Source organism: Monodon monoceros, unplaced genomic scaffold, assembly GCF_005190385.1.
Source record: "Monodon monoceros isolate NGI ecotype Baffin Bay Population unplaced genomic scaffold, NGI_Narwhal_1 Super_Scaffold_21, whole genome shotgun sequence".
Lineage (NCBI taxonomy): Eukaryota > Metazoa > Chordata > Mammalia > Artiodactyla > Monodontidae > Monodon > Monodon monoceros.
The window spans coordinates 35,311,396-35,324,807 of NW_021703778.1; positions in this window are offsets into that span (position 1 = coordinate 35,311,396).

The window sequence follows — 13,412 nt, forward strand, 5'->3', positions numbered from 1 at the left end:
TTCCGGGAAGGCCTTTTTAACAGACTGTTTCACGTCACTCATTCAGCAAATATTTGTTGACTATCCCTGATGTACCAAATGCTATTTTATATTTTAGATCCTGGAGAAACAAAACAGACAAAGCCCCTGCCCTTGGGACACTTACATTCTAGTGATGGCATTCTTTCTCGGGTACTATATTGACTCTCTTCTCTAATTTCCTACCTTATATTCACCTCTCTAGTCCTTTTCCCTGAAGACAATGAACCATCTCAACAGTTTTCACCAAGCAAGCAAAACTACGCAAGGTACAATTACAAAATAAACACTTAGGTAAAATGGCAGGCACCCCTTTTTGCCCTCTTAGTGGCCCTCAAAATCCATGCTGCTAAGTAAGAAGCTTTTTAGGAGACCAGGTGTCAGAGGCAGGAGGCAGGAGGCAGGAGGCAATTTCACAGCACAGAGGCAAGTGGCAGGACAGTGTAGCCTTCCCCAAGGCCAGCCACCTCCTTTGACACAATGGCAGCCAAAGACTCCTGGGCCACCCCAGGGAGGACTGTTCCCCAGGAAGGATGCCTGTTCTGAGCAGGCAGGGAGAAGAGGAGACTAAACCACCTCCGGTTCTGCCTGAGTCAGGTCTTTAAGGGGAAGAACATTTAGCTTATCTAAAATTCTGTGAATTCCCACAGCCTCAGGCAGACCCATGTTCCAACGTAAGCACAAAAACAAATTCTAAAGCCAAGTAAATGACTGGTGATGGTGGTGATGAGCCACAGGTATGTATTATCGGGACCACTGCTTTTCCCTGAGGAGTCTCTCTGTGAGGGTAGGGGATCCACCCCCCAACTGTAAGGTTCAGACCTTTCTTTTTTTAATAAATTTATTTATTTATTTATTTATTTATTTATTGCGGTACGCGGGCCTCTCACTGCTGTGGCCTCTCCCGTTGCGGAGCACAGGCTCTGGACACGCAGGCTCTGCGGCCATGGCTCACGGGCCCAGCCGCTCCGCGGCACGTGGGATCTTCCCGGACCGGGTCACGAACCCGTGTCCCCTGCATCGGCAGGCAGATTCTCAACCACTGCGCCACCAGGGAAGCCCTATTTTTTTAACTTATTTTTATTTTTGGCTGTGTTGGGTCTTTGTTGCTGCACGGGCTTTCTCTAGTTGTGGCAAGCAGGGGCTACTCTTTGTTGTGGTGTGCGGGCTTCTCATTGCGGTGGCTTCTCTTGTTGCGGAGCACAGGTTCTAGGCGTTCAGGCTTCAGTAGTTGCGGCACGCGGGCTCAGTAGTTGTGGCTCGCAGGCTTAGTTGCTCCACGGCATGTGGGATCTTCCTGGACCAGGGCTAGACCCCGTGTCCCCTGCACTGGCAGAGGGATTCTTAACCACTGTGCCACCAGGGAAGCCCCCAGCCCATGTTTGAGCAACAGCTTTTAGAGCTTGGTACGTAAATGGTGACTAGCAGATGGATCTGTTTGCACAGTCCCAGCGTGTACTGCCGACACCTAAAGGGAAAGAGATACGTCGTGGCTGAGGACGTTCCTCTGGTCTTGCCATTCTGACGATCGGCTTTAAAACAACCAGAGCTGTGATTTAAAAATTCCCAGGCAGTCCAGTAAGTTGACTCCGCACTTCCATTGCAGGGGGTGCGGGTTTGATCCCTGTTCGGGGAACTAAAATCCTGCATGCCGCATGCTGCGGACAAAAAAATAAATACATAAAATTAAAAGGAAGATCTTTGTGTGGACAAAAAGGCAATAGCTTTTCTTTTTTTGGATGAGTTGAAGTGATGATTGAAGTCGTTTTGGCTTTCCTCGTGTCTGTGTGGAAAGAGAACACATGTGTGACTCTGCCCAAAATGACAGCCTGCCTACAGGCTCTATCAACGGCCGGGGAACAGAGTCCTCACGCGGCATCAGTGAGTTCCACAGAGGCTGGGAGGTATGCAGGTAAAAGCGTGGGTCTGGGGTGGGGGGCACAGCTCTCCAAGGCCTGTTTCTGAGCAATTGGTGGGAACAACTGTTGAGAAATATTTCCATTTCTGCCCAACTGTATTTGCCCAGGAGAACTACATACCATGACTTCTGTCTCAGAACAATATTTGCTGCTATTAGCCACCCAAGGGATTGTGTGCACATACGGGCTTCCTGATGAGGTCTTTTGGCTTCGTCTGGGGGGGGGGGGTCTCTGTCCTTGTCTCGAGTCTGTCTCCCCCTGAATGACACTGTATGTGGGGGCCTGTTTCCTCTCAAACCCATAGACGTGTGCGCGTTTGGCTGTGAGCGAGTATGCAGGCACATTTACCCCTCTTTACAGACCAGGAAGGGCTCTTGAAAGTCTGTCTCAGAGACTTTAGAAAATGTGGGCAAATTCCACACTCAGGGCATTCTACAGAGGGGACGGGCAGGTGGCAGCCTTGAAGGCTTGCTGGTGGGGAGGGGCTCCTACAGGCACCCCGGGCCCCAGGAAAGCCAGACCCGGAGAGACAACCCGGGGACTAGACAGTTTTCCCAAAACAGACTGCCTTGCAGTTGCATTCAACATTATTCAAAGTGACTCGGAGCTAAAGCTCTGCACTTGGGCAACAGAGGGCTGCTTGTCCACTGGGCAAGGTCTCTGACACACTGCTAGGTGCAGGAAAGGGCGTTTCTGCCACTCTGTGTTGTTCAGGTGCAGATGTTCCAGGCAGGCAGCCTCGGAATCAAGCTGACACGCATCCCACAGCATGACAACCACGGCGCGAGGTTCTCAGGAAGGGATGAGTGTGTGCATTAGGTCACTGAGCTCTGTTACCATTTAACCAGCCTCAGCCTGCGTCGTGGTGACACACATCTGCTGACTGGACGGATCAGTGCATCGCGCTGTAGGCTGACTGGTGGGCCATGCTTGAAAGACTCCTGGCATGTGCCCCTGCCTGCATTTTTCACTCTTGACTGAAAGCATATGCTCCGCACAATCAGGACAGTGTTAGCATGTGGGTCCGGGGCGGCTTCCCACACATCTGGCTGAGGCTGGCTGAATCACTTCCCCCGGGAGGGTGGCTTTCAGCCCTGTGACATCTGGAGAGTGGCAGGAAGTGTCTGGATTCATCCCAGAATGATTTTTATCTCCACATGCTTTTCCAATTTCATCAGGGCCTCTGTGCCACATTACGAATGACATGTGCCATAGGCAAGAATGACAGATAGAGAAAAATCATCTCTGACCCTTAAAAGTTGGTCATGTTTTATGAGGAAAGAGCTTGGGCACAAAAGGTATTACAGTGAGAGCCCAGAGATGGCTTGAAATATATGTCACTTACGTTTTAGGTTTGGAAATGAAAGCATCCTTCCCAAACGACTAGTTTATCAAAGCAATGAAAACAGCATTTAAATTTTTCATTTTTCTTTTTTTATTGAGGCATGACTTACATAGAAAAATGCACAAATATCTTCAAATCTTAAGTGTACACCTTTGATGACTTTTAAATTTTTATACATATACATACTCACGCAGCCACCACCCAGACCAAGGTTTAGAACATTCCCAACTCCCCAGAAGGCTCCCTTGTACCCTTCCCTGTCGATGGCCCACCCATGAATGTCCCCAGTGTTCTGGTCTCTATCACTGTAGAGTAGTGAAAAGGGCATTTTTATTTTGGGCTCTTACAGGTTAATAAATATCTCACTATACACAAACAATAGAAATTTTGTAAATTGCCACAAACTTGCATAGAGGACCCAAGGTCAAGGTTCAGATAAAATGCCTTTGTAGCACCCATATGTTACAGCATGTAGGGGTCTTCCTATACCTGATATTTCACAACTGGGGAAGAACATATTCCCAGAGGAAAACTCCTTATCTTTACCGGGGATAATTCTGGATTTGTTCTTGTTCCTGAAGCCTATCCGTATCTTGCAGCTGAGTTCACGCATTTGCAAATGTACAACCACATGCTTTCCGGTTCTCCCCTGTTTGAAGGACATCCAGGCTCCAGGCCGAGAGCCCGGGCTCTCAGACCTCGCTCTGCCTCTCACCCGGTCTTACACCCATCCAGGAATGAGGCCCTCGTTGCAGCTTGCTCCTCTCCAGAGAAAACGCTTAGTCAGACCCAAAGCTAGTCGCTGCAGGCCCCACACTGTCCTCAGGAAATACCAAGAGAAAAGGCTTCCGGAGAGAAGATTAAACCCTCTGAGTATTCCAATATCCCATTTCTAAATTCTGCAGCCATTGTCCTTGGGCTGAGTGGACATACCTGCCCACTTTGCCCGACAAGTTGCCCTCTCTTGGAAATAGCCATGGCTGCAAGCACCTGACCTCAGGTAGACTGGCCTCAGCAACATGGATGCACCTTTTCTGGAGGGTTAGACTCTTTGCCACTCTACTTTTTCTTTTTTTTTTTTTTTTTGCGGTACGCAGGCCTCTCACTGTTGTGGCCTCTCCCGTTGCGGAGCACAGGCTCCGGAAGCGCAGGCTCAGCAGCCATGGCTCACAGGCCCAGCCGCTCCGTGGCATGTGGGATCTTCCCAGACCGGGGCACGAACCCGTGTCCCCTGCATCGGCAGGCGGACTCTCAACCGCTGCGCCACCAGGGAAGCCCGCCACTCTACTTTTATTTTTAGATTTGAAGACAAGCACTTGGAAGGATTTTTGTTTAAGTTTGGGGCGGGGGGGGTGCTGTGCTAGCCACAGGAAAGTGGCAGTGCTAATGGAAGGAGCCTAGAAAAGGAGTCCGGAACCAGGGGTGCTTCTGCCCAGGTACAACCCTGACCCGCGATGGGACCTGGACAGGCCACAGCCTCTCTGCCCCCAGCTCCCCATCTGTATGATGCAGGCCATTGTACAAAGAGACTAATCCGAGCTGTCTTGCCTAGGGTACGGATGGGGGAGACCTGCTGGGAACGTGGCGTCTAACGGTGTGGGTTTTTGTCTAAGTCTTAAGCTGTCCTTCAGCTTCCCTAACTGTAAGATGAGGGGTTGAACTCCCTCACACTCCCACAAGGGCCTGTGTGTTCAACCATGCTGATGACAAGGAGGTTTTTCAGTTGCCTGAGAGAACACATTCCTTCCACAGGAGCTCCAAGCAAAGGGTGTGTCTGATGGGTCACCCTTCCTGCACCTACAGGAAGACTTGGGCAAGGTGGGACTCTAGGTAGCTTCGAAGACCCCCAGGTAAGAGGGAGAGAACGTGCTTTTCCATGCATGAGGAGGGTGGACTTTTCCTTCTTGGTGGCCAAGTTCACTGTCCAGGCAGACACACTGCCAGCAGAGTAACTTTCCACAGACTTGTCCTGTTTTGAGAGCTGGTCCTTGGCAGGACTAGAACACATCCCTGGGAGAGAACACTCGTGGGTTTTCTTGGTTGCCGCATCGTGGGGCCCTCACTGTCAGACCAGGGCAGCCCTTGCAGACACTCCAATCGACACAACGGTCTCTGGTCTGTGGGTGGAGTCCACCTTGTCCAGAAATCTGCTAAGAAGGTTCTTTTTCAGGACTTTAAAGGCAGGATGAATTACTGCATTTGGCCTTTTTTATCTATTGGGCTGGTCTCACCCAGGTACCTCCTACTACTAAGAATGGAGTTCATCTTGTAAAATGTGCCAGATTCAGCTTCCAGAATAATTAACCATATATGTGTGTATGTGTTGCTGTAATGCAAATACCCTACAACATCAGGGGTTCTGTTGTTCGCATCCACTTCTGCACCACAGAGGCCCTCAGCCATATGTGAGAAAGAAAACTCTCTCACATGCTATTTGAAGCATCTTCTTCTTCTGTCATTGTCTTGGATTTACCTCACCCACAGGACCCTTTCTGGGTCCTATGCCATGCCATATTCAACACGGATTGTAAGGGAAGGTCTCCTTTCTTGCTGTTCATTGTTTTCAAATCAATAGGAATGGGCTCTCTCTCTCTTACCCACCGTTACTCAGAGTTTACACGGTAAGCACATCTTCATCAACATAATTCATATAGCTCTGAGTAGACCTGTTCCTACTGGCTACTACACAGACCTGTGCTCATGCTATGAGCTCTGGCACATATAATACAAAATGCCCCCTGCACGGCTCTATCAGTGTTACATCTTTGGACCATGCACTTCTTGCCCATAAACTCTTTCTCCACCCAGCAGTCTGCATCTCTGATCATCACTGTGGCCATGAGGGAACTTTTACAACATCTGGTTGTTTTTTTTTTTTTTTTTTTTTGGTGAAGGGAACTACTTCCAGGCTGAGAACAACTTAAAAATGTCTCCCCCACCGTGCAGATATCATCAACTTTACCAAGCTTCCTGTGGCAAGCTTTCCCAGGAATTTGCTGCTTAACCATTTCATACCACTCCATGTGGGCTGCAGTAAGATCACTGGGAACTGGTTTGTCTCAGGACATCCCTCATTCACATGAACCCTCAGTGGTTGCGGGACAGTGACTTACACACACAATTGATGTTCAGTGGATGAATGAATGAGCTTGGCATCTTTTAACTTAAATCAAATCTCCAATGCAGACCTACTAATCTTTAATAAAATAAGCTTTGGTTCAAAAGAAGTCTGTGTCTGAAGTGAAGGATTTTTACTGCAGAAAAAAGTTGCCATCCTCTTTAACAATAGGGATGTCAGTGCAGGAAGCTCTGGAATGAAGATATGTTCTTCCCACCTCTGAGATTCTTCAAATCTTTTTCTTTTGCCATTCTGAGAGGCATGTGGGATCCTAGTTCCCCGACCAGGGATCGAACCTGTGTCCCCTGCAGTGGTAGCGCAGGATACTAACCACTGGACCACCAGGGAAGTCTCTCAAATCATTTTTTATGAGGTGGGTTACCTATAAATAATGCCAATTTCTATTTCTATTTCCTCCTCCTGAAACATCCTTTTTTTTTTTTACTCTATCCCCAACTCTGAGTGTCTAATTATGTCTATTATCCAAGATCCACCCTCCAGGAAGCCCTCCTTGATCCCTCCAGACTCACTTTATTAAGGGATCTCTTTGGCTCTTACAGAGTTCTACTCTGATCCCAGCCCCGTGGATCTTTGCCCAGTCCCCTTACTTGATGCTACGTGGAAAACTCCTGGAGAATAGGACCAGGCTCTCCCCCAACAGCATCGCACATGGTAGGCAGTTGGTGAATATGCAGGAATGAATGGTTCCAATGGGAGTCCCTTTGTGCTGTTCATTTGTAGAAGTGATTCAGATTAGCTTTGGGGAACAGAGATTTCAATTATTACAATCTTCTGTTTCCTCTTTTCCACATTTGAAAGTCAAGCTGTGGAAAGTAACTCCCATATTCGATTATTAATCTTTAGATATACATATCATAAAATTTATCTTTACATGTTCATAGCTGGACTTTTTGTTATAGTCAAAAACTGGAAACCATCCAAATGCCCATCACTAATAGAATGGATAATAAATTGTGGAATTTCACACACAGGACAATTATAATGAGCAATCTACGACTGTATGCAACAATTTGGATGCATCGCATAACACTGAGTAAAAAAGCCAGACACAAAAGAGTGTAATTCCATTTACATACAACAACAGGCAAACTAATCTTTGCTGTTAGAGATAGTAACTGCCCTTGGAGGAGTAATGACTGGAAAGGAGCTCGAGGGAGGTTCTACGGTGCTGATAGTGAACTGTTTCTTGATTTGGGTACGACTGCACACGTTTTCAGCTTGTGACCATCTACTGAGTATTACATCTATCATACAGGTGTTTGTCTCTAAGCAGATCTCTGCCATATGCACTGTTTTTGGAGAGATGTTGGCCTGGATCCCTCTTTCCAGATAGATGTCAAAAATCAAAAGGTATCAGGAATCGAGCTCTACCAGAATAACAGTTTGTCTGTGTAACAGTTATCAACTGCTGTATAAAAAATTACCTTCCCCCCCAAAACACAGTGGTTTAAAAGAGCAAACATTTATTATCTCAAAGCTTGTGAGGGTCAGGAACTCGGGAGCAAGTTAGCTGGGTAGATCTGGCCTAGAATCTCACATGAGGTTTCAACTGAGATGTTGGCAGGACCTGCAGGCATCTGAAGGCTTAACCGGATCCTATAGGATCCAATTCCAACATGACTCATTCACATGGTCGTTGGCAGGAGGCCTCAGTCCCTTGCCACGTGGATCTCTCCATAGGGCTGCTTGAGGGTCCTCACAACATGGCAGCTGGCCTCCTCCAGAGCGAGTGAGAAGCAGTGTGAGGAAGAGCCATGATGTCTTTTATCACTTATCCTCAGAAGTCACATAACATCTTTCACACCACACTGTATTCATTAGAAAAAAGTCACCAAGTCCAGGGGCTTCCCTGGTGGCACAGTGGTTAAGAATCCACCTGCCAATGCAGGGGACACAGGTTCAAGCCCTGGTCCAGGAAGATCCCACATGCCACAGAGCAGCTAAGCCCATGCGCCACAGCTACTGAGCCTGTGCTCTAGAGCCCGTGAGCCACAACTACTGAACCCCCATGCCACAACTACTGAAGCCCGCGCACCTAGAGTCCGTGTTCCTCAACAAGAGAAGCCACCACAATGAGAAGCCCGTGCACCGCAACGAAGAGGAGCCCTGCTTGCCACAACTAGAGAAAGTCTGCATGAAGCAATGAAAACCCAACTCAGCCAAAAATAAATTAATTAAATTAATTAATTTTTTTAAAAAAGTCACCAAGTTCAGACTACACACAGGGGAAGAGAATTAAGGTTCACCTCTTGAAGGGAAAAATATTTTTAAATTGTGGACATATCTTTGAAACCACCAAAGTCCACCCACTGACCAAAATTTACATTCTTCCCATACGCAAAAGACACCCCCTTCCAAGGCCACCAAAAGTCTCATCCCATTTGAGGGTCAGCTCAAAGCCCAGCATCCCATCATTAAAATCAAGTCCAGGTGCGGATGAAACTCCTCAGGTATATACAGCTCCTTAAGTGCAGCTCCTTGAGTAAAGTTCCTCTCGATCTGAACTAAATATACAAGTTATCTGCCCCACCCAGAGAAATACACACTCAACATAAGATGATGTAACAGGCATAAGATAACTGCTATTAATGCTTCTGTTCAAAAAGGCTTAAAACAGGAGGCACAACGAAGTCACTAGTAAGTAGCAGTTCTGAAATTCAGCTGGGCAAATTTTGGAAGTTCCTTGATTAGGATTCAGTCCTGTTTCTGCTCAGAAGTGATTCTCATGGCTGTTGGCTCCACCTTCTGTGTTTTCCTTCCTTTTCCATGAAAGGTGACATATGTTTGTAGCTGCGTAGTTTTCTCAGTTTGCTTCTCAATAGAATTCTGGGAGTCCAAGGGCCTCTATTCATTTTGTACTGTCTCTGTCCCTCTCTGTCCAAATGTAATTTTTTTTTTAACCAAAATGCCATGGAGGCAATACCATGGCTCCTGATCCTGAGATACAAGAGCCTCTCTCCTGAGACTCAGGCCCTGAAGAGAATGTGCCACTATATTTCAAACTGGTGTCTGGCCACCATACCCCAACACACCCTCTCTCAACTTGTCACTAACATACCCATGAAAACAGGGGGAAAAAGTTTTTTTCAATTCACATTGCTGAAAACTGACACCCCCTCCGCCCCCACCAAAAAACAAAGAAAAGAAAATATTGGGAGGAACTGATATTAAGGCAAACAAAGCAGAAATTTTATATACTTACTTTAGTTTTCAGCTCATGGAATGATCTGGCTTCACTTCTCAAAACAGAGATCAACAGAAAAAAAGGAAGATATCTGTACCTTCCTTATCATGACCAGAAACCCAGGCAGCCCACCTCCTGGGCACTGCACTACAAGAGCCCTTCTGCCTGCCCTGCCCCACACCACCCAGTATAATCGTGTCTACAGACCCACACAGAGAAGAGCAACCTTGGCAGAAAGAGGTCAGGCAAATGGTGACACATACTGTGTATCTCAAGATGCGGTCTCCACAAGTGAGGCAGTGGAGACAAAAGGTACCGGGTAGCAGTGCATGCTGGGAATTGTAGTTTTTATGCTTTACAGTACTTCAGAGCCCAAGAACAGGGAAGTTATCATGAGCCCTAAAACCAACTAAAACGAGAAATTTCTAAATAAAGTAAGAGTGAATACAAATGTGAACATCTTTTTCTTGAAGAGAATTAACATTTTGAAAAATAATAATAATAATCTGGATCTAAAACCCCGACTGAGTTTATAAATGAAAGAAACAGAAGAGAGGAAGACTGAAATACCAGTTAACTATTGACCCTAACAATGAAAGAAGCATAAGTAAAACTTTAGGAAGACTTTAACAACTTACAAAAATTAAAAACTGAGTACGTGTTCCAAAACACTAGACTTCCACCAGCGGAATTAATATACCTAGAAAAACCAAGAAAATGTTAAAGAAGAGTAATAAGGTATGCCAGTGATTCTCAAACAAGTATGCATCAGAATCACCTGGAAAGCTTGCTAAAACACGGAGGGCTAAACCCCACCCCAGGGGTTGTAATTCAGTAGATCTGGGTGAGAGCTGAAAATTGGCATTCCGAACAAGTTCCCAGGTGACACTGAAGGTTGACCACACTTTAAGAACCACTGAAAATGTATCATAAAATTACAACAATTCATGAATGGGTAAACAAAATGCATATCCATACAATGGAAACTATAAAAAGGATCAAAATATTGATTTGTCCTACAACACTGATGAACCTTGAAAACATTATGCTAAGTGAAAGAAGCCAGACACAAAAGGCCATGTAGTGTATGATTTCATTTATATGAAACATCTAGAACATGCAAATCCATAGAGACAGAAAGCAGATTAGTGGTTTTCAGGGACTGGAATAAGGGGGGAAATGAGGAGGGATGCTAATGGGTATGGGATTTCTTTGGGGGGTGATGAAATTGTTTAGGAATTAGATAGTGGTGATAGTTGTACAACCTTAAGAATATACTGAAAACTACTGCATTTTACATTTTAAAATGGTGAATTCTTGCCATCTGTGATGTGAATGGACCTAGAGGGTATTATGCTAAGAGAAGTAAGTCAGAGAAAGATAAATACCACTGATTTCACTTATATATCGAATCTAAAAAACAAAAGAACAAACATACAAAACAGAAACGGACTTACAGATACAGGAGACAAACTAGTAGTTACTAGAGGGGAGGGGGGAGGGGATAGGCAAAATAGGTGAAGGGGATTAAGAGGTACTAACTTCCAGTTATAAAATTAAAAAGTTGTGACGATGTAATGTACAGCACAGGAAATATAATCAATAATATTGTAATAACTCTTTACAGTGACAGATGGTAACTAAATTCAAAGTGGTGATCATTTTGTAATATATAAAGATATCAGATCACTATGTTGTACACCTGAAACTAATATAATACTGTAAGTAAACTATACTTTATATATGTGCGTGTGTGTGTGTTAAACTAAGATATACTTTGCCTGCTAAACTGGCAAAGAATAAAAAAATAATTTTTCATAGGTTAGAGTCCAGACTTCTGGGAGGGGGGACGATCTGACAATGTACATCTCAGACCTTTAAAGTTTGAGACTCTGCAATATCACTTACATGAATTTATACTAAAGAAATAGTTAAGAGTGTGTCCAAACAACTATCCACCAGGTGGTTGATCAGCAACCTTGTTTAAGATTTTGGAAATCAGAAAGGAGCTATGTGTTAAATAATAAAGGTTATGTTGAAATATGGTCCATCTAGCAAATGAAATACTATTCAGCCATTAAAAATGATGTTGTAGGGAATTCCCTGGTGGCGCAGTGGTTAAGAATCCACCTGCCAATGCAAGGGACACAGGTTTGAGCCCTGGTCCGGGAAGATCCCACATGCCGTGGAGCAACTAAGCCCGTGTGCCACAATTACTGAGCCTGTGATCTAGAGCCCACGAGCCACAGCTACTGAAGCCCTCGCGCCTAGAGCCCGTGCTCCACAACAAGAGAAGCCACCGCAATGAGAAGCCCGCGCACCACAACGAAGAGTAGCCCCTGCTCGCTGCAACTAGAGAAAGCCCGCGCGCAGCAACGAAGACCAAACACAGCCCAAAAAATAAATAAATAAATTTATTTTTTAAAATATAATGTTGTAGAATATTTATCGCCATGGAAAGATGTTCATAATAAACTGTCAAGTGGAAAATACAGGTTACCAAATAGTATATACAGCAAAAACCAACTTTTGTTTTAAAAGCTGTGCATGTGATATAAAAGATCCAGAAAGCTGTATACCCAGCATTACAGAGGGTGTCTCTGGGCGAGGAGAATACCATGGATTCTTCTTCTTTTAAGCTATTTTTTCTGCAAGTACTATATAGTGCTTTTGTAATAAGGAAACAATTACTTTTCAGTTTTTAAAGGAATGTAATGTAAAACTGAGGGGGACCCTCCGTTGTCTGAGATGACACTCTCAGATGCATAGGAAATGGAAACCAGGAGCAATGCGTAAACTGCAGAGTAAAATATGGATGGCCTTGGAGGCCCGACTCTTTCAGCTGTATTCCCACCATAGTATTCTTTCCATTGTATTTCTACAATATTCTTTCCCCTGTATTCCTACAATAATATTCTTTATGCTGTTTTCCTACCATAACAGCACATGATTCTGCTAACCAAAGAGGTCTGCTCTTGGGGACTTCCCTGGTGGTCCAGTGGTAAAGAATCCGCCTTCCAATGCAGGGGACACAGGTTCGATCCCTGGTCGGGAAACTACGATCCCACTTTCCATAGGGAAACTAAGCCCGTGCACCACAACTACTGAGCCCACTGCCACAACTAGAGAGCCAGCATGCCACAAGGAAGATCCCATGTGCTGCAACTAAGACCCAACGCAGCCAAAAATAAAATAAAATAAGTCATAAAAAGGGCTCTGCTCTTGAAAAAATTTGGCAACTTCAAGGAAACGATGCTTCTTGAAGAGTATCGTGTGTTCTTAGAGGAATTTTTATTTCCCTAAATATCTTATCTCGGAATTCAGAGACCCCCCAAATCACTGAGCAAAGGAGGATGTAATGACATCAAATTAGAGCAGCTTAATGGACTCGTCTCCACTAACGATAATAACTAACATTTATTCAACACTTACTACTTGCCAGGCTCCATTCCAAGCATTTCCCACGCACTAACTCATTTAATTCTCACCGCAACGCTATACACTAGGTACTACTATTAACCCCACCTTAGAATGGGAAACCGAGGCACAGAGAGGTTAGGTAACTCGCCTAAGCTCACAAGATTCAAATCTAAGCATTCTGGCTGTAGTCTTGTCAGACTTTTTAGGGTCTCTTTAACAACAAATCTATACTTCTGGGTCCAAAACACATCTTGCCATCGTCATTTGGGAAAGCTTTCTTACCCTGTCACTGGGCTATCATTACTCTTTCTGAGAGAGTCAGGGCGGTCCTAGAGAAATGTCCTGTATCATCTATATCCATTTGCTCCTTCCTGATCCTAAAGATGT